Raw genomic sequence first — 26,842 nt, 5'->3', positions numbered from 1 at the left:
TTACCAGTGAAATTGACCATCAACCTGTCCTTACAGAGGGGGAACAGGACAGGAAGACCGGGATAAAAGAAACACAGTAGTAACATGAGGAAAAAGATTATTACTATACGATAGTAATAATGCGGAAATGAAATATGCGCATGCGTGAAAATGTACTTCCTTTTCCCGGTTGTCATGGCATCACCAAGCACCGGGAAAACAACGTGGATGAAGACACCAGTGTTGCCAGATACTGCTGACGTTTTCCAGCCCAAAATATGTTCAAATCCGCCAAAATGTACTTAAAACCTCCCAATCTGGCAACACTGGAAGACACGCAGTTCTGTTGTTGATATTCGCCATTTTGGAAGCGCAAAATACCAGGATGCAAATTATGCAATGCCCGTATGTAATCAACTCTCCTGACGCGTAGCGAGTCTACCCCTGTAGCGTTCAGACGTCCCATTTTAAAACGGTGCTGCCCTGCAAACTAGCATTTACTCCGGAGTAAATTTCTTAAACCACCTCCCGAGCAGGGTTAGATTTGCACCAGTTTAAGCAGCTTTCAGGGGCTACACCGGTATAACTTTGTACCGTGTGAACGCTCTACTGGGGCGGCCCCGGTGCTACACCGGAGTAAAAGTTGCCGTGTGAACACCCCTAGTGTGACTGTGTTCTGAATAAACCCCCAGATCTCAGGATGACTCTTCATGTTCGGATGTTAAGGCTAAACTCCTACTGTGTTTCCACTCTGTGTGAGGAGGTCAAGGCATACACGGAGATTGGACCCACAGGAGGAGAAGGGGTGATGCGTGATGCTTCGAGTATGTTCCTCTCTCTCAGGGTTTAGGATGTGGTGGAGTTGTGGTGTTTGCTGACTCAGCGTAACGTCTCGTCGGTTTGCTGGGCGTTTTCATGGCAGAAATATCCGGCTCTGGTTCAGAACCGGCAAAGGCCTGTGTGTGTGTGTGTGTGTGTGTTCAGAGATCACTTGCTCTTTGAAAGTCTTTTCATTATGTAGATGACTCATCTCTTGAAAAGGGGTGTGTGTGTGTGAGAGAAGTGTATAAGACTGCTCACTAATCCATTTCCTGCCTCACTCCTGACATGTGAACAGATGTGACGGAGTAACGAGGCCTTTTTTTTGTTAATGATAAATAAATGTGATGGAGTTGAGGATATTAAACAGTATAATGCAGTAATGATCTCATTAACAGCTGCGTTTCACTCTGCGTCACTTTATTCAGCACAGAAACAGGATACGAACATGCGTGCACGCACACTCTTAGGATAATAATAATAAGAAAGCATGGGGTGATCATTTTAATGTTAATAATTTTAGTTACCAAATGAACAAATGGCTCAAGGCCTTTCTTCCTTTTTTTTTTCCTTCTTTCTTTATGGAAATGTCAACCGCCAGTTTTTAATATGCAAATTTATTTAATTTACAAATGTATTTAATTAAGCACGCGATTAGTTTCTGCTCTGTTCCCGTGTGAGGTCGCGTCTCAGAGCCGTGGGAAAATCTACAGTGTGTTACAGTGACGCTGGAGTTTATAACTGATTTAATGCACAACGTTTCAGAACTTGTGTTTTTGAGGGTTTTTTTTTTTCTCCTTCTTCCTCATACAGCAGCTGTACCGCTTCACACAGGGTGTGTAAAGAGGCAGAACACTGATCAGCTGCTGTACATCTCTAACACACACAGTGTGTTCAATATTATTCTGCTGGATATTTGTGCAGCTCACAGAATTCAGAGCTCACATCCTAAATGCTGGGAATGCTCTTAATACAACATCCCGTTCCTCCGGGAGGGAAAAGATCCCGTCTCCACACACACAGGTGTGAGGTGTAGGGGATAAGGGTGTGAGGAAGGGTTTTATCCGTCCTGCATAATTAAATATTACACTTAAAAGGTATTTAAATCCTTTTTAGTCAGATCTGAGACACAACAGATAATAAGTAAAAAAAAGTGGAGTTTCTGTTCATTTTCTGAAAAATGATTTTATACTGTTTTAGTTCAGAGAATTAATTTTATAGCTTTATACAGATAGTGTGTGTGTGTGTGTGTGTATACACAGTACTGGAGTCTTTAAATTTAAAGTCAAAATTTATATTTAAAACTGGGGGCAAAAATTCAGGTGTCCCCCCCCACACACACACACCCCAGTTGGGAAACATGACTAAAATCACGCTGAGAGAAAGAGTAAGGGGGGGGGGAAAGAAAGGGAAAGAAAAATAAAAAACTGAGGGTGAAATAAAGAAAAAAATTTGTGATTTTAAAAAAATTAGAATTAACTAAAATAAATAAAAATGAAAATCTATAAGTTCATCTGCTAGAAATTCAATATGTATAACTGAATTATTAATATAAAATGCCTGATTTTATCGCTGTGTTGTTTAATATTAAATGTTATAATAATCCGTATACAACAGTGAATCACTTTTAATGTGTAAAATCTATAAATGGGGAAAAGAGAATCCGCTAATCCTAAAGAACGAAATGTGTAGATATGTGTTCTTTAATGAGTTAATTCACAAATTTTTTAAAAATTCAAAAAATATGTAATTTTATATTATCTTGGGTTAAAATGCCTTCATGGTGATTTTTATTAGTAGTGAGTTGAATTTGTTTAAAAAAACCGCATTAAATTGTATTAAATATGTAAAATTAAGTAAATAAATAACAGCTGCAGTAGATGTTCCTCCTGGAATGTTTCTTCATTCCTTCTGCGTCTGAAGCGACTGTTCAGGGTTTTTTACAGGCTGTAAAGTCAAAGTGTTTATTGTCATCTTGTGAAAAGAGAGAACCTCAAGGGCTCAGGTTTCCTCCTTCAGTTGTTCACCTTCGTTCACCTTTGTTCATCCGGTTTCTTCAACAGCTCGCTGAACATTCGGCTTCCTGAAGTTAGAAAGTTATGATATAAAATACATCCAGTAATATTTCATCGATTGAAAAATCTAGAGCTGTGTGCCTTTTTTTTTTTTAAACTGAGAGGCTAAATCAGCTCTCAGGGTGAACTTTTAATTAACAATGATTTGGACATTAAGAAATATTAGGAACTTTTTTAAAGGAGAACTGAAGGCAATTTTTTAAAATAAATTCTATATCATTAAATATAGGAATGCATGTTTGATCGCTATGTTGTTGCTGCTATAGCAAGTTATGAGTGTTTGAAATATGCTCTGTAATATATCAGTCCATATGTCAAAGCGATGGCCGTAAACGAGATTCGGTGAGACCTGTGCGAGACATCGTAGGATGGAAGTAAAATGTACAGCGCAAATCAAAGTGACCGACATCTGCCAACGTTGTCAAAAGACGTGCGCGCCCTCTTTCGAACGCTGACGTAATCAAGCCGGAAGTTTTGTTTGTTTTGATAGCGATCAGGAAAGTTTGAAAAAAGTCGGCAGTAATCGTCATTTAAACTCGTTTTTGTGCAATATTTCATTTGGAAAACAGTTTTCAAAATGGCGGCACTGACACCTGGCTGGCGGCACGGTGGTGTAGTGGTTAGCGCTGTCGCCTCACAGCAAGAAGGTCCTGGGTTCGAGCCCCGGGGTCGGCGAGGGCCTTTCTGTGTGGAGTTTGCATGTTCTCCCCGTGTCCGCGTGGGTTTCCTCCGGGTGCTCCGGTTTCCCCCACAGTCCAAAGACATGCAGGTTAGGTTAACTGGTGACTCTAAATTGAGCGTAGGTGTGAATGTGAGTGTGAATGGTTGTCTGTGTCTATGTGCAGCCCTGTGATGACCTGGCGACTTGTCCAGGGTGAACCCCGCCTTTCGCCCGTAGTCAGCTGGGATAGGCTCCAGCTCGCCTGCGACCCTGTAGAACAGGATAAAGCGGCTACAGATAATGAGATGAGATGAGATGACACCTGGCTGACGCGTCACGTTTCGAAGTCTCGCACAAGTCTGGTGAAGATCGCGCGGATAAGTGACTCCTGCCGTGGACCAAACGAACTAAATTCAACACGGCTAAAAACCGAACAGGCCGATAAGTATAATATTTAGTTGCCAATATGAGTCACGATATAAGGTTACTAAAACCAAAAACGTTAATTAAGAAATAAAGCAAGTTTAAAAATGACTTCAGTTCTTCTTTAAATAAGTGTGATGTGATTAGCTGCTTTGCTAACATGGAACTGAAATTAGCTAAACAGTTACCACTATACCCCTTACACATGACAAACACAAAGAAGGAAGAAAAACAAAGGGACTGTAACACACGGAGTTTAAATAAGAAAGAAAATGACCAGCTGACTGCAGCGTAGCGTTCGCTAAATAACCAGCAGCCTGCTCAGTGTGTTTACAACCGGTGTGATCTGAAAAAGTTTGTTTTTATTCAGTGATTTTTGTGACGGTGTTAAAATTTCAGCAGTTGTGATGTGAGAATGGAATATCAACACACACACACACACACACACACACACGTGTACCTCTTTTTCCAGATTGGAGTTTGCAGCCATCGCTAATAATAGTGTAGGTAGCGTTTTCCCAGTCAGGTGGTTTGGAAATGTGAGAAACACCTGCAAAACTGTGTGTGTGTGTGTGAGAGAGAGAGAGAGAGAGAGTGTGTCAACCTGTGGGGATGGGCGCTAAGTGAGAGCACGAACTTGTCAGATAATTGAGGCTGAGGAAGGCAGTGGTGTGTGTGTGTGTGTGTGTGTGTTAATATTCTGTCTGCAGTCACCGAAGTACTTCTGACTTTACACTCTTATTAAACCGTGATGTGTTCCCATGGTCGTGTGTGAGTTTTGTTAAGTATTTTTGTATCAGACTGAAGGACACTTCACCAGAGAGCGCTACAACATTAATGACATCACCGACACACCACTCGCTGTTGCCATGGCAGCAGTGAAATGGGAAAACGCCTGTGAGAGCAGGATGAGGAAGTGAGCGCGGCTGCTGCTCCGCACTCAGAATTCCCAAGTGTTCAGGATGGGATTGTTGGAATCTGTAGTCCGGTTAGTTGGAGCCATGTGTTGGCTGCAGGCGTAAAACGCTGGTGTCTGTTCCTCCAGGTTATGACGTGGTGGAAGAAGAAGGATTTTGTTTTTATCACATGTTCATTCAAACACAGTGAAATTCCTCCTCTGCATCTGAAGCCTTGAACGCACGCAGAAAAAGAGGAAAGTGAACGTGGTGGTGGTGGTGGTGATGTGATGTGACGATGATGGTTTGTTAAACTCTTTCATCTGTAAGTGTCTCCATCATCGGCATGTTCAGGAAGCTGCTGTTTGACGCGTCTCTCTCTCTCTCGCTCGGGCGCAGGAGTAAAGCCCACAAAATTACTGCTTTACAGCGCCACACAATTACTTTGACTCTCCGTGACTGTAATTATGGCTGCTGAAGTGTGTGAGGTGTTTGGAACGGAGCCAGTTGAAGAAGACACTGAGCCCATGGTGACTGTGTGCACACGCGCGCTTTATACACGTCGCTGTTCTCGTGTTTTGAAGAACTCTGAAAGATTGATTTGATTAATTCTCACACAACTGATGTTCCACAGCAGTAACTGTAACTATAAATGGATAAAAACTACACCGTGTCATTGTTTTTGTTAACATCCTGAAAAATTACTGTTGTCTAAGAGGAATGAAACACTCGTGGACATGCTGTTCAAGGAAAATAAATCAACATCAGGATGATTATAGTAGCGCTTCGTCACACAGCACCGTTGTTGATTATTTTACTAGAACAGCACACCCGCGTGTCTGAGGGTAGGATGTTCATGGCTGTTTCAGTCTGGAGCTTGTTTTTCAGCTCTTCATGTTGCTGACCGACCGAGAGGACGAGGTCAAACCAGAAATATCTGCCTGAGACACGCCTACAATAAAGAAACTAGAGGAACCAGGAGAACCAGAGCTGGGAAGTAGAACCTGAAACAGGAATCATGGGCAAATATGCAGGTTATAATGAGACTAATCCGGGCACTGGGGGTGTGGTCAGGGCGGAGCTGGAGAAAACATGAAGCAAACAAATGGTGTGGCAGTGTCTCAGCGTTAGGTTGGGATAATACACATAATAATGATCTGCCATTAGCCCCGCCCTGGGATAATCAGTGCATCAGGCAGAGCTGGTGGTAAGACCACCTTTGAGTCAAAGACGAGTCCAAGTCCAAATGATGGACAGTTTCAAAACCGAGACGGGGGGAAAAAAAAAAAAGCATCCTGAACTTCTGAACACGCCCGCTTAATCAACAATTTTGTTGTGAAACAAACCAATGAGTCCGAGACGAAAAGAGTCTTGAGTCCGACCTCCGGTACCGCAGCCCTGGTGTCGGTGTGAACGAGTTACAGCTCCACATGGTGATTAGTGAAACAAACATGGCTGCGTTTATATCATAAAGACATTTTTTAAATGTGTGTATGAACAGCACAGGAGATGTTATGAATATTAATGAGATCACAGCTCAGGACTAGTTGTTGAAGGAAATTAAAAAAAAAAAACTGAGGGAGAAACTGGAGCTCAGAGTGTGGTTTAGTAAGGACCATAACGAGAACATGAGGAGAGCGAGAGAGAGGGAGGAAGGAAGAATACTTTACTGGGAATTGCCACAAGACAAAGCATGTGTATTATTATTTATAAGTTACAACTTTACTGTATTGCTGGCAGTTTGAGATCAAATGTGTTCATCACAGTACAGATCACACATCAGAAATGCTGTTGAGAATCGAGAGATCATATTTTCATTATTATCGCCCACCCTTACTGTACATCATGGGTTGTGGGGTTTTTATTTTTTTTATTGGTATTTATTTTCTCTCACACACACTGCAGTGGGTAAACCCTTTTTTTTTTAATTGTTCAATTTTGGCAGATGGATAAAACATTTCATTAGCATCATAAATTTCACAAGTTTGAATTGTAGCCTTGAGTGTGTAATTTGTATAATGAAGCGCTGTAGGCCATTTAACAAATGGGGAAAAAGGAGAGAAGGTGCCGTTACATAGGGTAAACATTTACGTAGACATTTGGTTATTCATAATTCAAACAAATACGCATTCATATTTTTAAACTCCAGAGCACTGAGGCTTTACACTGTCGGCGTGGGATTCGGTTTCCCAGGATAAGTGAGTCAGTGAACAGTTTAACGTCCTGTCAGAGTTCATGTTCCATCCGCTGTCTCACGCTTCATACGGCCTGCTGTGAGTCATGTGACCAATGAACCAAAAAGTTTTGTGGTCAGAACTCATCACGCAAATCTTGCGTCGATAATAAATTCCGTAAAAGGCTGGGTGATAGTGTCCGTAGATGAAACCACACTAAAAACTTGCATACTCGCGTATCGAGTCACGTACAAGAGCTCCAGGCCTGCAGGGGGTGCTAGGCTTGGGCGATCGTATGAGAATTCCATCCTCATATCGTCTCATTCGATTGATGATGGCATTGCGTGTGAATTTGGAGCTGCTAGGCTAAGGGGAGAAAAGAAGGGGCGTGGCCATGAGGTGTGACATGCATCATATATGTATTACATCATTAAAGTGGAAGAAACACCAAATGTTGGTTAAACGTCAGCCGATTTGTCACAAGGGATTTTTAAAAAAAAAAAAAATTTAGTTTCCCCATTAACAATTTCAGGAATCATCTAAATCCTCTAAAGTGATAGAAATGGCAGAAATTGGAATCTGTTTTGATTTACAATGCTTGCATTAATCTTCCCAGGCTGAGAGAACGCGATTTAAAATTCCCTGATAATTTCAGCAACTGCAGGAAGATGACAGAATGAGCTTGTTTGTAACGACCGATCGCAGGATTGGTTGTGTAGCGTGTTTGTGCGTGGAGTTCGTCTGGCTCATGCGCATAACGAAGAAATCAAAAACCTCCGACATCCGTTTGCTCCGGAGTTACGTAGCAAATTCTTAGTCATGTGTTGAGTGCTTTTGATTTGTGTCGCTAATTTTTAAACCTTTTCATATCTGGACGACTCAAACTTGATAAATTGTCCAATTTGTAGGACCTCTCGTTTGTAACCCTGCCCCCTCATCCGTCCAGAGCTATGCACTGGGCCACGCCCTTCAGAATTTTACACTGGTGGTTTGGTATAACATCCACCGTATGTGCATCGTTGTGTTATTTACAGGATTACAGCTCCATTATTTATAAAATGGTCCAATCTGCATATGTTTACTTTGGACAGTAAAATAACTTTCCACGTCATGGCTCACTGCAGCAACCTTCATGCCGACCTTGTCGGTGATCCGTGGAGTTTCACCCAGACTTTAGATTCCCTCAAACAAGCCTGATGACTCGGTTTTATTTTCTGTAAACATTTCATTTCTGTGAATGACTTCCATCCTCAGCATTGTGCAGTATGACTCCGCCCAGCCGACCCACAGTCCCCGCCTACCAGTGTCTGAAGCTGGAATTGTAACTGGAAGTGCTGTTAATATTTCTGATATTTGACAGCAAAACGTGCGGTTACAGAGGTTAATCTAATCCAGGACTCTGTGTGTGTGTTGAGATTTTTGGCTTCTACTCCGTTGCTCCAAAGGAAATAAACACCATGCACTCAGATCCCTAAGTACAAGCATTTACTTGTGACAAATACAGCCAAGGAAAAGAATGCGTGTGTGTGTGTGTGTGTGTGTGTTACAAGAGTCACAGTGCAGGAATTTAAACTGTGTTAAAGTGGTGTGTTTGGATCTCTGCTCACTGCCTAGGGAAAACTCTGTCTCATGACTGGAGCAGTTGATGTTCAAACTGGGCGTCAGGCCTCGTGCTGAACTGTGTGTGTGAGAGATCAGGTTTGATGTTCATGTGATTTCACTGTTAACCTCATCTCTGTTCCAGTTTTAAGATGCACACTAAAGTTCTGCATGGGTTACTACAGTAACGCTATCATTTACAGGTGCCAATATTTACAGTTTAGCTATAACATTAATAATTTGAGTCTAAAACAGCAATCGGACCAAACACCAGTAAAATTCAGCTGTCATAAAGGTGATTGGCTGAAGGGGAAAGACGCATTAGTTTCTGTTCGAACTACTGAATCAGGGCTGATCAACCTGCAGCCAAACAACAACTTGTTTTGTAACCATGAATAATTGCGGCTTCTGGAGCCGATCCACCGTTTCAGCCAATCACGTGCATTTATGTAAATGATTCGGCTGAAAGCAGCTCATGGGTCAGACCTGAGAGTCGCTTCACGGCGAGAGACGGACCTCTGAAAGCGGAGCCTTTTCAGGCTTGTGCACGCATTTCGTTTCTGATGAAGCGGCGATGACAAACACGATTGGATGGACGAGTAAAAAGTGTGCATTTTCCAAAATGATGACCACACCCACTCCAAACGGTCTTATTTACAAACATTAAGTATGACAATGTGACTGCGCTAGCGATGGTCATATTAGTCACTGGTACGGTTTTCGACCAACAGGGAACTGGTTCTTGAACTGATTCCATTCAGGAATCTGGGCCAGAGATGCCCCTTTTCCACCAAAGCAGTTCCAGGGCTGGTTCGGGGCCAGTGCTTAGTTTGGAACCGGGTTTTCTGTTTCCACTGACAAAGAACTGGCTCTGGGGCCAGAAAAACCGGTTCCAGGCTAGCACCAACTCTCTGCTGGGCCAGAGGAAAGAACCGCTTACGTCAGCGGGGGGGCGGAGTTGTTAAGACCAACAACAATAAGACCGCGAAAGATCGCCATTTTTAAGCGACGAGAAGCAGCAGCTGTACAAACGCGAAGTCAGCCATTATTATTGTTGTTGTTGTTGTTGCTGCTGCTGCTGCTTCTTCCGTGGTGTTTTTGCTTTGATATTCGTGCCAAGGTTTATGCAAACGTAGCGGCGTAACTGACGTATACAGCGAGGTAACTGACGTATACAGCGATGTAATGACGTGGCTTCCCTTAGCACCGTGAGCTATGGAAAAGCAAACTGGTTCTCAGCTGGCTCACGAGTTGTGAACCAGCACCAGCACTGGCCCTGAACCAGCCCTGGAACTGATTTTGGTGGAAAAGGGGTAATGGTGAACCAGCCCGGGAACCTTTATAATCAAGGATGCATTATGAATGGAGGGCGTGGCACAATACACAACAGGAGTGCACAGTAATAGCAAGATGGCAGTGTGTATTGATTTGATTACCTGCGAGCTGCTTTTTTTTTTTTCCCCCTGTTCTTGCAGATATTTATTTCCGAAGATGTTTCCTTTTGCATCGCTGTGCTCCAGTTCCTCTCCAAACTAATGACACGCCCACTGATGGTGTCACAGTTCCTGCAATATTTATTTTAGTTCCATTCAACTGGAAATCAACTTTTGCAGATTCTAAACGAATTTATTTTTGGTTGTTGAAATTCTCCGAACAGTTCAGAAATTGGTGCAGGAACCAGAACGGAATCTGTTTGCTGTTGATGGAAAAGAAGGACTAGGCACGTTTATGTCACGAGAACAGGGTTTTAGTTAAATTGGTGATCTTTAGTCTGTGAATTGACAGGAATCAGTTTTGTGAGCTGACAGCAAACACTAAAGGACAAACTGCTAATTATTCAGAAGTGTCCAGATTAGAGATGGACCAGAATATGAGCTGCACTGCTAATGGCTGCTAATTCACTCATCGCGCCAGCAGTGCTGGTGTTTAGTGTCTTATGGATGTTTAGTTTTAACTGGTGATGAGTTTTCTGGAGGCGTGGCGTTGATGATCAACCGCGGTGTTCCGTTACAGGTCCGTGTAAATATTGTAAATGTGTCCTGAAGTTTTCTTTGTTTTCATTTTGGAGCTTTTGAGGAAGGGCGGCACGGTGGTGTAGTGGTTAGCGTCGTCGCCTCACAGCAAGAAGGTCCGGGTTCGAGCCCCGTGGCCGGCGAGGGCCTTTCTGTGTGGAGTTTGCATGTTCTCCCCGTGTCCGCGTGGGTTTCCTCCGGGTGCTCCGGTTTCCCCCACAGTCCAAAGACATGCAGGTTAGGTTAACTGGTGACTCTAAATTGAGCGTAGGTGTGAATGTGAGTGTGAATGATTGTCTGTGTCTATGTGTCAGCCCTGTGATGACCTGGCGACTTGTCCAGGGTGAACCCCGCCTTTCGCCCGTAGTCAGCTGGGATAGGATCCAGCTCGCCTGCGACCCTGTAGAACAGGATAAAGCGGCTACAGATGATATGAGCTTTTGAGGAAAGTGTTGAGAGTTAGCTGCAGGTTTAAAATGAATCTCCAGCTCTAATTTAAAGCGAAACTGAAATCAGGATTATTAATACAGCGCTCTAAACGCAGCGTTTGTTTTCTAAATGATACCCAAAGTTGAAAGCAGCAGGATTAACAGAAAAACCTCGACGTAATCCATCCTGGTTCCTGGTGAGGAGATAAAGCACCGGTTTAGATCTGTAGAAGACACAGGAGCATCATGTAAAATTTCTTTTTTTCCTCCCCTAAATTAATTTGCAATCCTGTATGTCGGGAATTAAGTGTAGTCATGTGACGCATCTGACGCCAAAAACGGAGCCCTTCCAGAGCGAGCGCGTGCTCATTAGCGCTAAACATGCATTGGATTTCCTTCAGGCTCTGCGTTCTGTTGCTTCATGCTCTGATGTGTTTGTCTTGTAAAGGCGCTTTTTTTTTCCTTTTAAGTATCTGGAAGTAATATCTCGAGCTTTTGCTTTACATTCTTTCCGTGGGAGAAGAAATTAAGGGTCATGTGTTTGTAACTTCCCCTGAATCTCCTCCCTGACTCACAGGAGTAATCTGTTATCGCCCACACCATATCTCTGAGGACTCCAGCACACCACCACCCTTATCGGAAGTGTGTGTGTGTGAGGGTTCCTCCCAAATGCTCAACAATATCTCCTGTTTTTGCTGTTATTTTCATAAAAATGCAAGAAATCATTTCAGTGTTTATACGACGTTCTTGCGTGTGGCTTAGGATCTGTGCGTATTACCCATAATGCACTGCACTGTGAACACTCAGAAGTGACAGGAAGTGATGAGATGTATTGTGCCGATCGTTGGCGTAAACTTAGCTATGCTATCTGTACCACACAGATGGTCATGGATGTCGTACATCTTTTAATGTGTTCGCTGTATCCGCAGTCTCAAGTTACAATTACAATTTTTTTTTCCGTGTTTGTTTTTCTCACTACAAAGCAGAACGAAGCTTATTGACTCGCTAATAGACTGATCATGAATAGGATACTTGGCTGTTGCGGTGTTACCTGTTTGTGCGACAAAACTTTTATAGACAGTAAATAAGGAATTAAGAAATTAACACTGAAAAAGATGAGGCAATTTAAAAAAAATAAATTTTAATCCTAAGAATTTAACAGTTGACGTGAAATCCGTTTCTTACAGAGATTATAATTGTTAAAAAAAAGAAAACCACACCCAATTATAAAAAAAGAGATTGATCATGATGCTCGCTGGAAAGTGTCACGCATCATGTCAGTTTATTGCAATATCAGTGTAATCGCCAGGCCAATAAACTCCTCCTCCTTTGCGATGCAGGATATCGTACGAGTTTTCAGTTAGCATAAATAAATTATCCATGTTTTATGATGTCACTGATGTAAGAAGCAGAACTGTTAGCAGTCTCGTGTACATAATGGGGAAGAATGTGAACACTGAGTGAGTAACTTGTGTGTAAGGAAGGAAACGGGACCGAGAAGTGAACCTTGAGGGACTACGGTTCACTAACAGACACAATGTTTCACAGTTTATTATAATACTATAATGGCACCTTTAGTTAAAAATAATACTAAAGTGCATAATAAATTGTAAATTGTTAACTGAGAAGACGAGTAACCCTGGACTCATCTGCCACACCCACACACACAGGTGTATCCGCATACACACGCTACCTAAGGAAGTAGGTGTAGCTGGAAGGCAGCCAATCACAGCGCTGCCCCGCCACAATGGTGAAGAGGAATGCAAAACAAACTTGAGTTTATAATGTTTTATTTTTCTCTCTTTACCAGACGACTATAAGTGCAGATATTGTAGATGGGTGATGGGAATTCCGGCTCTCTTCAGTGACTCAGATCATTTGGCTTTGTTTACTGATAACACTCGAGTCGCTTGGCTCCAGAACACTTGGCTTTGGAGACTGAAGCTCTTTCTACCTTCACTTTGTAGCTTTTTTTAATTATTTTTTTTAATCTAATTTACATCTTTTCATTAAACTTATCTTGCCTTTGTCCAACGACAGCTGAAATTATTCGTTTCTCTCCCAATTTGTTCATCTGTCAATTCCCGATTCCCAGCATAACACGTTCAGAGGAACTGCTATCTGCCCTCTTCTGCATACGCAAGCTCACAGCTGCCCATGATTGGCTAGTGTTGCTGTGATTGACAGGGAAGAGACAGTAGGCCCCTCCCATCCAGAGAGCATCGCCATCCTGTGGCGTTGTTTCTTTTGCGCTGCTACTTTAATAAATTTAAAGAGCCGACTCCTTTGCATTTGAATGTCGTTTCCTTTGACACGTGAAGCCACTACATCTCTTCAAACTTCAGTTCTTTCTACACGAACGCATCCATGACTGGCAAGTGTAGAACTGAAGGTCTAACAGTGATAAAACACCATCTCAGCAGGTTCACATTGCGAATCAGATCCTTGGGAAAACCGTGTGTATTCCAGCACAGAGATCAGCATACCACAGACCAGAGAGAGATAATCAAAGTTCTGATAAAGTCTCTCCAGATGGATGTGGAACAAAAATGTGTCTGAATCTGTTTGGGTTTATTAATACAGCAAAGCAACAAACTGAACGAGGTTCTGCACAGAGTTCAGAGTTCACGCCTCGTTCCTACAGACGTTCCTGCTAGGGATGTTAACCAATGACCGGTTGACCGAATCAACGTCAACCGGTTAATTTTTTTTTTTTGGTTGTCGGTTAAAAAAAAAAAAGTCGTTTTGAAGCTGCCGATTTTGGAGCGGAGAACCTGGAGTTCTGTGTTGTAAACGCTTGGGGCATGCCATGCGGTGTAAGGACGGCAGCTGACAAATCAGAAACACCCATTCAGTCATGTCCCGCCCTCCCGCCCCAGTTGAAGACAGCTCCCACTCGGCGAAAGAAAAGTCTCAGTGCTGCATTACATTTTACTACGATGTTAACCAGGTATGTAACATCAAGGAAATTCTTGACTATCAAAGAAACAAGAACACGGCGCATGAATGAAGTCGATGGTTGATTAGTCTGGTGAATATTAATGTCGACGTAATAATAATACACAAGATCTGAACTAAAACCTGGTTACACACTGATTTTACTTAGCATCAGACAGTTGCTATATTAGCTTAGCAGCTAATCAGCTGAGCTCCAGCTATCCCATTCCCAATGGCTGTGTAACCGTAATATCAGTAGCTGGAAAACAACTGCAGTATGAGGTCTCTGGGTCTCACTCCGAAGAAAAGTGCCTAGTCCGTAGCAGTATGCAATATCAACACGCACTACTGCAGTTATTAACACTGACTGTATTTGTGAAAAATAAAGTATCAGGCTAGAATTTTTAGCTTACAAATTACTATTTTTTTTTTAATTATTGTTAGAAGGCACATGGAGTTTAGTCCTGCCTTGGCCAGTGCATTCTGAAAGTATGTTTCGCTCTGTAGCCAACAATGCATGTTATTGCAGATCACATCTCTCCACACAGACTAAAGGCGCAGATGCCGACTTTTGGAGGGAAGGGAGAGAATGAAATGACAGCGGTGTGTGGAGGGGGAGTGACAAACGCAGCTTTTATGTCTGTGAGCCAAGTCGGTGACGGCTTCAAAGCAACTTCAATACCATGCAGTAATGGCGTGTTGATATTGGTAACGGCATTATAACGATTGTAGCTAATTAATTAGATTACCCGGCGTTATAACAGCCTTTATTTTAACGCCGTTATTCCCATCACTGAATGTTATGTACTTCTTCTAGCACTTGACTTTATTTTCAACGCCATCATGGCCAACTGAAACTGTCTCTAAGCTGGAGCCATTTGTCCTCCGCTCCAATACAAACCCCTCGACATCAGTGCTGCGTTTCACTAAATGTTTCGCGCTGTAGAAAAGGTAATGTGAGTGGAAGGCAGCGACTGGGACTGAATGTGCGGCTGCTCGCGGTTAGGTTTAGAATAGATTCTAATAATTCCAGTTCTAGAATTTTAAACTCGTAGGTTAACCGACTTTAACCAGCTAATGAGGCTCGGTGGTCGGTCAAGATTTTTTTTAGTTTTCGCCATCCCTAGTTCCTGCACAATGACGTTAATGATCCTGAACTGATGATCAGTGTTTAGTTCATCCCTAAAACCAGGAAGTCAGGGTTCTGGGTTTTTTGTTTGTTTTTTCCCCCCCATTATTATTCCCCATTATTTAGAATAGTATTCTAAATAATATTCACATGTCTGTGATCTAGGGCGGCACGGTGGTGTAGTGGTTAGTGCTGTCGCCTCACAGCAAGAAGGTCTGGGTTCGAGCCCCGTGGCCGGCGAGGGCCTTTCTGTGTGGAGTTTGCATGTTCTCCCCGTGTCCGCGTGGGTTTCCTCCGGGTGCTCCGGTTTCCCCCACAGTCCAAAGACATGCAGGTTAGGTTAACTGGTGACTCTAAATTGAGCGTAGGTGTGAATGTGAGTGTGAATGGTTGTCTGTGTCTATGTGTCAGCCCTGTGATGACCTGGCGACTTGTCCAGGGTGAACCCCGCCTTTCGCCCGTAGTCAGCTGGGATAGGCTCCAGCTCGCCTGCAACCCTGTAGAAGGATAAAGCGGCTAGAGATAATGAGATGAGATGTCCGTGATCTCACTCATCCATCCACGTGCTGGACGCTGCAGTCCGATTGCTAGTGTCATGTTTACGTTCAGTTTAAACAGAGCTGAACGTGGAACAGAACGTCCTCACGCTGAAATTTCAGCTCCCTAATACTGCCAGCGGTTTAATCCTGAGCATTCAGGGCGTGAGGGACTCCTGATCTGATGTCAGATTCTGGACTGTGATTGGTCAAAAAGTGTTGATTAATTTTCTACATCAGCAGTCCATCTAGTCATTTGGAGAAATGTGCTTGTGGAAGGAGTCTCCAGTGTCAGTACTTTTAACTTTTTTCAGTGGGAGGAGTTTACGTGTTCCAGTTTCTTTATGAGTTATGATTTAAAAATGAGTCTTCTGTTAATTAACGAGTGAACATTAATTGTGCAGCTCATGTTGGATAATTAGCAATATTCCAATGTTAAAAATGAGAACGTGTGTATTTTGGGGATCTTGCTTTAAATTTTTAACTTCACTCGGACTGGAAAGTGTGTTGTCATGGTTACGGCATGCAGGTCAATTGTGAGCACGTGGGCTTTTGTTTTCATATCTTAAAAGAAAAAAGTGGAAGCAGCTCCAAGTTTGAGCTTTTCTACAGCACAAAAATCTCACGGTTCTGGAGCAGGGTCCTGTGATGTAAAATCCCCAAAGCTCAAATCCTTCTTCGCTTTAAAGAGCCATTTAATGGATGCATTGCAGGAACACGCCGTTTTCCTAAAGACCATCTCGATCATCATCATCATTATCGCCTGAAGGGAAGTTCCACCAGAACATCCTTAAAATATCCTGCACTGAGGTGACGAGAAGTTACTTTGAATATGGGACGGTGCCGTTTAGACACACAGGAGGGTCATGTGACCATTCAGGGCAGCAAGAGGTTAAAAAAATAATAATTTGAAGGCTTTGAATGCAGTCGTGTGTCAGAAGATTCCACGTAAATGGCCACTTGTTTCGTTTGTGTTTTACATCATAAAGGTTTGCGTTTCATGCTACCTTTACAAGCACAAAATATTCCAGGATTTGTGGAAAAACGAAAAATAAAATTCCTACTAATCTGATTACGCAGCTAATCTTCACCTAATGTTCCTGTTCACGTGCAGCCGTGTGAAATCCGATTTGTTTAGTTGGTTTGTGTCCAGCGCACAGAGCAGAGCGTAAACAGGCACGAGGACGCGCGTCACAAACGGCTGTAAAAAACTAAAATCGAGGTGCTGTATGCCCCTCGTCCAAAGAACACTCCAAAAACCCAAATAATATCCACGTATCCCACGCCTTCATCGGGAAACGTAAATCCAGAATAAGCCCAAATTCGGAATATCCAAAAGGAATATGTTGATTATACGACTGTCGGTTTGTTAGCGGTCGAGGCTCAGTTCAAGCAGTGTCGTTTTACCCAGACAGAGTAATTTTGATCCAAATGTTGATATTTTAGGCTCCTGTTTGTCATCACTGCATATAAAGATGCCTTAATGTCCCTAAACTAGTGAGCCAAGTCATGAATCATTCGCAAGCTACTATTTCCAGTCGCCTAGCAACAGTGTGTACACGGCTTTAACCACTATTCAGTACAAAGTCCACTAATGAGTGTCCGTATGAAACGTTGCTGCACATCAGAGAAAGATTACAGAATTTAACCTTTAAGTGATCAGTACAGGTGAATTGCGCAGCATCTGATGACGTACGCGAGCGTTTTAAGGTTGGCTCAGATTTCATACATATTGCTCGAACACGAGCATGAAAAAGTGACCGAGAACGGTGATGTGACGAAGATCGTTTCACTTCTGCGAGCACGGAGATGACACGCCCACTTCTTTCCAGCATCACACTCTGGGTTGGTTCATGTTTCACACGCTGTGCATTAAACACCTTAAATGTAAATCTCCGCAGGACGAGTTCACTGCCAGCACACGACGACGAGGAACGTAAACGGAGCCGGATAAAAACTACGACTTCTGTGATTCGTTCATGATGAGTAACTTATTCATACTCGAACTCGGCCATGTTAAAGCAGCGGTATGTTTTCCACACTGTTGGTGTAGTTAGCGTGTGTATGATGGTCTGAGTGAAGTGGAGTGTGAGGCTGGTGAAAGCACACACTCCTCAGAGCCAAGTGTGCACTGTTCACGCAGCCTGCACTCCCATATTCAGGCATGTTGTACAGCACTAATACACACACAGAGTTTGCTGCAGTCCCTGTTGGACCCTGAGCTCCAGATCACTCCACGCTGTGACACACGGCTCCAGTGTCAGTGTGAGGGGACGCCACAGGCCTCAGCGACGGCTCCCGAAACAAAACGAGGTCACCTTTGGAAGTGGGAGTAGAAACCATCGCTGGGGAATGTAAAATAAATCGGTGTTGAAGGTTGAGAGTGTTACAGCAGGACGACGCTCGAGAGGAAAAAAACGACCACAACAAACACACTGTAGCCTCTCGTATTTACACAGGAGGTCGTCGGATGAGGAACAAGCCTGTGCATGGAGCAGGTTGGGTCGGTTTTTCACTCAAGGGGCTCCAGAAGGACTGGAGGAGTGGAAGAGGGAGGGAGGGAGCTGTACTCGTTCACCCCGCTTTTGTCAGTTATGTTTACTCCTCTGTTTTTTGTTCCTCCCTCCTCAGAGCTCGTACCTGCCGTGCGTTTGCAGGGCGTGTCCCAATCCAGCGGTGACTCATCAGTGAACCCCTGTCGCTCCGCTGGGTGGAACCTGCACCGGTTAGTTCTGGGTGTGTTAACCGAACTCGAGCGCGGGACAAAACCTGGGCTTGTTCGTTTTTTTTTTATTTATCCACGCTGTCATTCTGTAAAGAAAAAAAAAAATCGTTTCCCTCCATGTTTCCGCCGTGCCCTGGGGTGTTTTTAAAGCTCAGGAAGAATCATAAATCACCCATAAACGCGGCAACGTTTTGATGTAATGAAGCCCAGAAACTGTGCAAAACTCCCTAAAGTGCATGAAATTTCACAAACAGAACAAGGAACAGTTCCAGAAACAATCACTCGCATTACGCTTTCAGCTAAACTTTTAAGTTGTAACTTGATTATCTGAATCATTAAAGCTGAGAAGAACTGCAGTTCCCAACGGAACACTTGGGTAAATTACTCAGAAACATCTTTATTGTGAAAACGTCTTAAAAATAAAATAAAAAAACCCACCACCAGCCTCTAGTTGGTTTGAGGTCTGTATCTTATTCTCTGTCCGTCTGCAACGTCGCTAATCCCATAGATTTAATCCCATCGACACTGTATAAGCACTTGATCAGTTTACTTCATGCATTCCTTTATAGTCTCCTTATAGAGTCAGCTCCAGAATTATTGGCACCCTCACTAAAGATGGATTCAAAACACATAAATAAAAAAATTTGCTTCGTGAAGTTTATGATCATCTAATTTCTCTTTAATTATAGTAAGCTTATTCCAAAGAAAAAGTTGTACTACTTTTTCCTCACAAAAGCATCCATCTTCATTATAATTATTGGCATCCATAGAACCTATTAAGAACAAAACACCTTTGTATTTGGCTTTCCATCCAGAGAGTGTTTTAACTCTTTCACTGGGGCGTGATTGAGGTAAGACGCAGGCCAAATGTCTCACTTGTACAATTCTGGAGTGAACCTGAACTCTTAAGAGATCTGTGAACAAGCTGCAAACAAGCTTGTAGAGCATGTGTTCCTGCAGCTTGTCTCAATCGTTTCGCTCCTGTTCGTGCTGAATTACTGTTAATGAAGAATGTGGGGAGGAAAAAAGAAAAAGGGGGGGACCTAACAACGAGGGTCTGCTTGCTCTCGAGCCAGGACCAATCAGAAGCAGAGTAGGTTTGGTCATGTGATTGGCGTATGAGATTCCACATGTTTGGATGAGTCAGTCTTCCCCCTTTCTCTCTCTGTACAGAGAAGAGCATGAGCCTGAGTCATCATCTCACACACACACACCACTAGATCAGCGCCTCTCTCTGAACAGCTTTACATGCGTTGGAGAGACAAAGCTGGAGATCAGTCTGGTATTCCCCCATTCACATTCCCAAAATGCTCTCTCACACACAGATGAAGGGACAAGGGGAGACAGACAGAGATGGAAAGAGGTACGGAGACAGACAGGGAGAGAGAAATGAGTAAGAAAATGAGATGACAAACATGAGGAGATGAATCATGGGCCTGAATCAGGACAACACACACACGGGAAACATTTAACTGCCTCAAACATCTATTACAGTCACACACTGAATCCGGAATCCCACAATCCTGAAATCCTGCTGTGAGATTCCGGAGCACCGCTTTTCCTGTCGGGATCATCGCTGAGCATTGCAAGAGCAATAAGGATTTTCAGGGGCATTATGACTGAGTTAGCAGAACACAGCTGCCCCTAAAAGTCCCTCACTTTTCTTGCTGCCTCATTCACAATGTTGTCTCACACTCTCTCTCACACACACACACACACACACCCCTCCCAATTCACCTTTCTATAAATTTCCATGTCACAGTTTGAATGTTTATGAGGCAGATAATAACACTGTATTCTCACCACATGGGCCAACAAAATATAAAGTACAGAGCTGCAGTTTAGGAACATTGGCATACATATTCATTGTGTGTGTGTGTGTGTGTGTGTGTGTGTGTGTGTGTGTGTGTGTGTGAGTGAGAGAGAGATCTAGCTCTTAGCATCACTAGAAGAAAACCTCCATGCAAATTCATCATAATAATCATGTGCTGATAATCGGGTAACAATAACGGATTTGTTCCATCGTCCCAAATCTCACAGTCCTCAAACATCCCTCGTTTTGGACTCGTGTAAACCTTCTCCCATAATTCTGTCCTGTCTCATCAGACAAACCCAGATTCAGATCAAAACCCTGTTAGGGTATAAGATTTTTTTATTTTATTTTATTTTTTTTTATGAAGGTGAACAGGTCGAGTGGCGTGAATGTGGTCATTTCCGGCATGGTGAGTTTATCGTGGTGAAATGAGGGTTTTTATCAGGGTTTATCAGGGTTTTTATTCAACACTATGATACACACCCTTATCTGAAGTTAAAATTAAACAAGGAGGCGCCACGCCATGCCTCAGCACTACCGGATTCTGGACTCCGATTGGTCAGAAGGTGTTGATTGATTAATTTTCTTGAACAGCAGCTCTGACAGCAGCGCAGGTTTATATTAATATTAACATGCTCGTTTCTATAGTAACAGCTCACTCACAAGGACATGTACAGAAAACGCTCCGCTAACATCAGGAAGGAGTCTCCAGTGCCACGGAGTGTAACTTTACGTTTTGTTCATCTTCAGGACAGAGGAGTTTACGCTTTAGTTTCATCACATGATGAGCTTTTTATCTTGGAGAAATAAAAAAAAAAAGAGACGCTGGTGAGGAAGCAACTGCTTATAATGGAAATGAGAACCCATCTCATATACGTTCCATAACAGTTTTTTTTTTTTTAAGTATGACATGTCGCTCTTTTGATAAATAAACTGTAATCGATGTTTAATAGCTGTTTGTATAAAAGGAATAAAACACCCGGTGTTGTGCACTTAGAGGAAAATAATCCACTTCAGGGTGGTAACAGAGAGTCTGCTCAATCACACCACTTCACTGCTGATTATTTTACTAGGACAGTAAAAACACACACAGTTTATTTATAGTGTTTATTCCTGACTCTCGTGAGTTACTCCTCAGGTCAAGAAGCCAAGAGTCATTAAACTGAAAACCGTAAACTATCTAATAAACTTAAACTGAATTAACAGGCAGTGACAAACACGGTGTAAAATCAGCAGATTTATAGAGGTGTGTGTGTGTGTGTGTGTGTGTGTGTGTAAGTGATATATTTCAGTGCAATAGAAAGGAAATGCTAATAAGTGTTAAAGTTAACATGCTGGCTGTAGTGTGATGTTTGTCTTTAGATGGAAAACGATCAAAATTTGCATCTATAACGATCCTCTGTAGAGAATTATTCATTTAAAAAATTTTTTTACACTAAATACAAGTTTCTCAAAGTGTCCCATAACACCTGAATCATCCTGAGCTTCTACACGTGAGCTGTGTGTAACCCACGAGCAGCTGAGGTGACGGTTTGGTCTGGACACTCGCTAACGGCTCAGTATCTCATACCATGCTGTTGGATTAAAGATAAATATCTTTTAGATAAAAGATGAAACTTTTGCTCAGACATGGTTATAGTTCCGTTGCTGGAGTTGTTCAAGTTTCTCTCTCTGAGCAGGTTGTGTAACAGTGAGATTGAACTCGTTGGTCCTGAAGATGTGAAAATGCAGTTACAGCATAACCTCTAACACTGGAGACTCCTTCCTTCCATAAATGCTCCGTAAACACACCTTCAGCGATTTCACACATTTTCCTTTATACTTTTTTTTTTTTAATGTTCCTGTAGTAGAAGCGGAATAAAACACTCCAGGATGTGCTGGAACAGGAATGTGGTTACAGTAACACCGCTTCATCACATCATGGTGCTGTTGATTATTTTCCTGTAAGAGCACGACAGTGTTTACAATATCATCACTGTCATGTATTTGTTTTTAATCTCTACAGTTATTCCTCAGCAGGAAGAGATTTATGCGATATTTATTTTTATGTATACACACACACAAACATGCAATGGAAATACAGATGTGTGTAATAAAAACGTATGAACAGGACTGAGTGCGTTTCAGCACGTTTCTCATCGTCCTTGTCTGATCTGATAAATATCAAAACGTCTTCAGCATACTTCCCACAATGCTCTGCTCCACACTGCCACGCCCAAACCCTCATTCGTACTGGGTAACTGAAGGACGTCTGAAACTCTCCTCAATTCAGAATGAAATTAAACGAACTGACAGCATTTTCTTCACATCTCACTGAACTTTAGATCTTCACTCGGAGTTTCATTTGTTTAAAAAAAAGTCTTAATTTAAAAATAAAACTTTGCTTTAATTAGCTCTAATTAAAATGTTAAAATATTACTAGCTGTTCAATAAAATTCTAAAGGTATTAATATGTAGAATGTAGCATTAAATCTTCAGGTTATTCACTTTTAAAGATAAGTGTCCTCTGTCTTTAATGAGCTGACTGCATTTAAACATTTTTATTTAATTTTAGTTTCTGGGTTTTTTTTTTTTTTTTTTTTAAGATTTTGAAAATAAACTTGTTTCACCTTCTTGCCAGTGAATGAAGTATCCCCCCCATTATTTCTGGAAACTTTTCCAAAATTTTCACAATGTTTATTCCTGAAGTTCAGTTCACTCATTTATTTCCTGATCATCAAAATTATTTTCAAAAAAACCCCACCCACTTATTTAACTTTGAGATCTAAAACTTGTTCAACTTTTAACCCTTTTGATTTATTGATTTCGTGGCATCATTGATATTAAAGCTTTACAAAACAATTAAAGTTACCAATCAAATTAATTTTTTGTTAAAATGATTATATCCATAACTTCATGTCTTTAATGACAGGATGATATCATTATAAATATAGAAAGATGCTGATGCACTGCCGTCTACTGAATATTTAATTAATTTTAATATACTTTTTTTCTTGAGCTTGCACTTTTAATTTTATTTACACACTTTATAAATAAACAGCTTTGTGAAATGATTATGAAGTCACATGATTAGGTCATGTATTTTTATAGACCATTTTAAATACAGACTATTGTCTCATTAACTGTAATATTTAATATAAATCTATTTGAAATAAGTGTGTGATTTCAGTGAGCAGCTCTGAGCTGAGAGAGAGAGAGAGAGAGAGTCCGGTTTGGTTATTAATCAAAACTCATTGAAGCTGAAGGTGCAGAATTTTGTGCCACTAACCATCTCAGCCTGCTCTTTATCAGTAAGGCCCCAGTAAAGCTTTACTCTGAGCTGATGGAGTAGAAGTGATGCAGGAACACACACACACACACACACACACTGCGGTCTGAGTTTATAATAAATAATACAGGTAATAATAACCTCCTGCTTTGAGATAAACAGATAAACAAAACTGCAGAGACTTGAATGGAGTCGGACCTGCTCCATCTGATCTGATCTGATGTTGATTTGTGGAAGTTTTTCCTGCTGCTGTAAAATAAGAACGTGTCCGAGCTTCTCTCTCTCTCTCTCTCTCTCCTCCAGCTCTGAGCTGCTGATGCAATCCGAGAGAAACGCGCTCAGGAACCCGGGGAGAGACACAAAGCTGGAGGGTGGAACGGAATATATATGGTTTTAAAAATAAAATAAATTGGTAGTAGTAATAATAAAGCGGAGTGGGTCACGTGACTGTGCAGATGTGATGTGATGTGATGTGAGAGCTCGTGCCCTGAGTGTGAAAGTGCACTCGGTGAAAGTCGCAGGTTAGAAACAGAAGTGTGTGTGTGTGTGTGTGTGTGTGTGAGAGACTCCTGTTCTGGTCCAGGTGAAGGTCAGAGCGCTGCTGAAGTGCCGCAGGTCAACAATGCGCCGGAAACTGGGACTTTGTAGGCCAGTTGATGGAGAAACACATTTCACTCAGCTTGCCCGCAAAGCCCCAACCTCAGACACACACACATTCATATTCTCTCTCTCACACACACACAAGCAAGCAAACGTCATTCCAAAAACAACCCACAGTCAGTGAGATGACTTTGATGTATGATGTGTATATTACCTGTCTCTCTCTCCGCGTGTGCGCGCTCCGTCATGCGCGCTCCGGTGCGGAAACAAAAGGAAGTGGAGACGGAAATGTGAAGAAATTGTGTGAAGTTACAGCTCCTTATGATCATCCGCCCCTCTGTCTGTCTGTCTGTTCCTCCATCCTTATTGGAGTGAGAATTAAGAAACAGCATCCACAGGGACCGGTTGCAACATTCCCACAGAGAGAGAGAGAGGGAGCATGCACTGTCATCCATCCAGGAAAGAAAGGAAGAGCAGGGTCCATGTGCAGACTCTCCAGTGCGCAGTTGTCGCGTCTGGGTTTTTTTTTTTTTGGCGTGTGCACAAGCAGCGCGCGCCTACTGACGGAGACCTCACCCGCGCGCCGGGAATAATAATCATGATGATGATGATGATGCAGGGGCACCAGATCGAACCAAATCCCACTGATTTTGAATTGTGTCTGGACGGGTCTGGTTGCCAGATCGACAGCAAACAAACTCCCTCCATACACACCCTGGTGAGCTCATTTAATATGGTGAGACAGACAGGTTGCCAGATAGTCAGCTGTCTGACGTCAGACGGGGTTTGTTAATTCACCCACCTCATCACGTGTCCTCCAATCAGGTGTTGGAGCTCATATGGCTGAACTGATGAGGGTTGCCAGGTCAGGGCCGGGGCTTGAGAAGTGTTCATAGGGAGGCATGGAGACGATAAGAGGTGGCACAAAGACAGCACGCTGTATATAAACATCATGTGTTCCAGTGTTTGCTTGGAAAAGCTTCCAAATGACGATATTTTAACACAGAAGCATGACGTTATTGTGGTAGAGGAGTAGCCTGGGAAATCCCATGCTGCTTTGCACAATCGTTCCGATCTGAAAAGACAGCATGGAAACTATGGTCTAAAGGCTCGCCTGAGTTAGGGGGCCAATCAGAGAGTGGGGAGGGGTGGAAAGACAGTGACGCGTACTACTCGACAAACAGAAGCTTGTAGTTTATTTGGGACTGTTTACGGATCACATTTAACATGGCGGCGAGCGATACGAACCAAGCTTTAGACACTGTTCTGAATAGTTTAGAGCAGTAATCGTTTGGTGCCATTGTTTTCCTATTTTTGTTTTGCCTTCTCTTTCTCTTTCCTTCTCTTCTTCGCCTCTTCGTCTTCTTCGTCGCTCTAACTACATCACCGGGTACAACTGCCATGATTGGCCATGGACTACGTATACGCTAAATGATAGACATTCGCAACGTCCAATAAATGGCCGTTGACAATCGTAAACCACACCTCCCCTACGAGAAATTCAATAGGCGGATTCCAGACCATATTTCACTTGTGATATGGTCTGGTGTTAACCAGACTAGTAGAGGAGTAAAGTGCTGAATAGAAATATCTAAACAATACATTTTTATTTCCAAATCTTCACTTTTCCAAACATCTTTTTTTTTTCATTTAAGCCCGTCACTTAGTCTAAATTTCAGCCAAAACATCATGTGTGTTCTTTTACCGTGTTAGTGCATTTGAGTGAAAATGTGGCGTTTTTCACTTTACTCTCTGTTTCCTCTTGCTCAGCAGCAAAACACAGTTAATCACAGCCTACAGAATAATTAACTACTTTTTAATGTACACAGAAAGGAAACTCCTGTGCAGTTGTTGTTTATCAGCTGCACAGGAGCTGGTTCTTTTTTATCGTACATGGAAACATGAGCTGGGGTAAAGCTATGAGCAGTCAACCATTACTGTTGTGAATTTCATGGCTTCTATTTAACACACAAGGCTGTAAACTTTCACACAGTGAGCGTGAGACACATTCACCTGAGCACCATCACGTTTCACACCGTCAAATTCTTCTAAAAATGCTTTAAATACAGAACCACGGCAACTGGCGTGTCGTACAAACAGCGGCATCATCAGTGGACTACTGAGAGTCACAGGGATTGACATGAGACAAGACAGCTGTGACCTCGATTGGTGGATTTTGTTGCAACTGTTTTTGCTTAAAAAATAGGGTGGAACCTGGGGTGGCAGCTACCACCCCTTGCCACCCTTTGGAACTGCCTACGTGTCGTATTAGGAGCCATCTCATACTGAATCATTCAGGGTGGAGTTTTTCTTTAATCACTTCCTGTCCAGGCCTGATTTAAGTGTGAACCTTCATCAGTAGCACATGATCACCAAGATTGATTTTCTAATAAAACTATTTTCACGATGGTGGCAGGTTCCTACATTACCCACAATGCTGTGCTATTGGTGGTGCAGTGCTTTAGTGTGTTCACTATTTCTCACTTTCTCTTCAACTTTCACTCAAACATCACCATCGATACCATCGTCATCTTGTCAATCACTAACCAGTCGATCAAAGTGTCTGCCGCCGTACAGCTACACTGCATTCTGCGACTTTGAGTCCAGTGTCTCTACGACTTTTGTGCTGAATTTTTCCGCTAATGTGAATCTCTGGAAAATGAAACGCAAGGAAATAAGTTTTGTTTTTAAGAGTTAACAATGAAACCTGGATAGTTTTTTTAAATTAATCTCCATCATAACTGCAATAGCAATAAAAATGTCCACTT

General features: G+C 42.4%; 1 long non-coding RNA gene across 1 annotated transcript; it reads right to left on the bottom strand.

Annotated features, from left to right (window-relative positions):
* Nucleotides 1–1,201: 1,201 nt before the first annotated feature.
* On the bottom strand, nt 1,202–24,771 carry LOC132884712 (uncharacterized). Its single transcript, XR_009654479.1, has 2 exons — nt 24,289–24,771; nt 1,202–2,881 (listed from the first exon to the last, which is right to left on the bottom strand). It is a non-coding gene; the product is annotated as an uncharacterized LOC132884712 (long non-coding RNA).
* Nucleotides 24,772–26,842: the final 2,071 nt, after the last annotated feature.

This window comes from Neoarius graeffei, chromosome 4, assembly GCF_027579695.1.
Source record: "Neoarius graeffei isolate fNeoGra1 chromosome 4, fNeoGra1.pri, whole genome shotgun sequence".
In the NCBI taxonomy this organism is placed as follows: Eukaryota; Metazoa; Chordata; class Actinopteri; order Siluriformes; family Ariidae; genus Neoarius; species Neoarius graeffei.
This window is presented reverse-complemented; position numbering and strand designations above follow the sequence as displayed.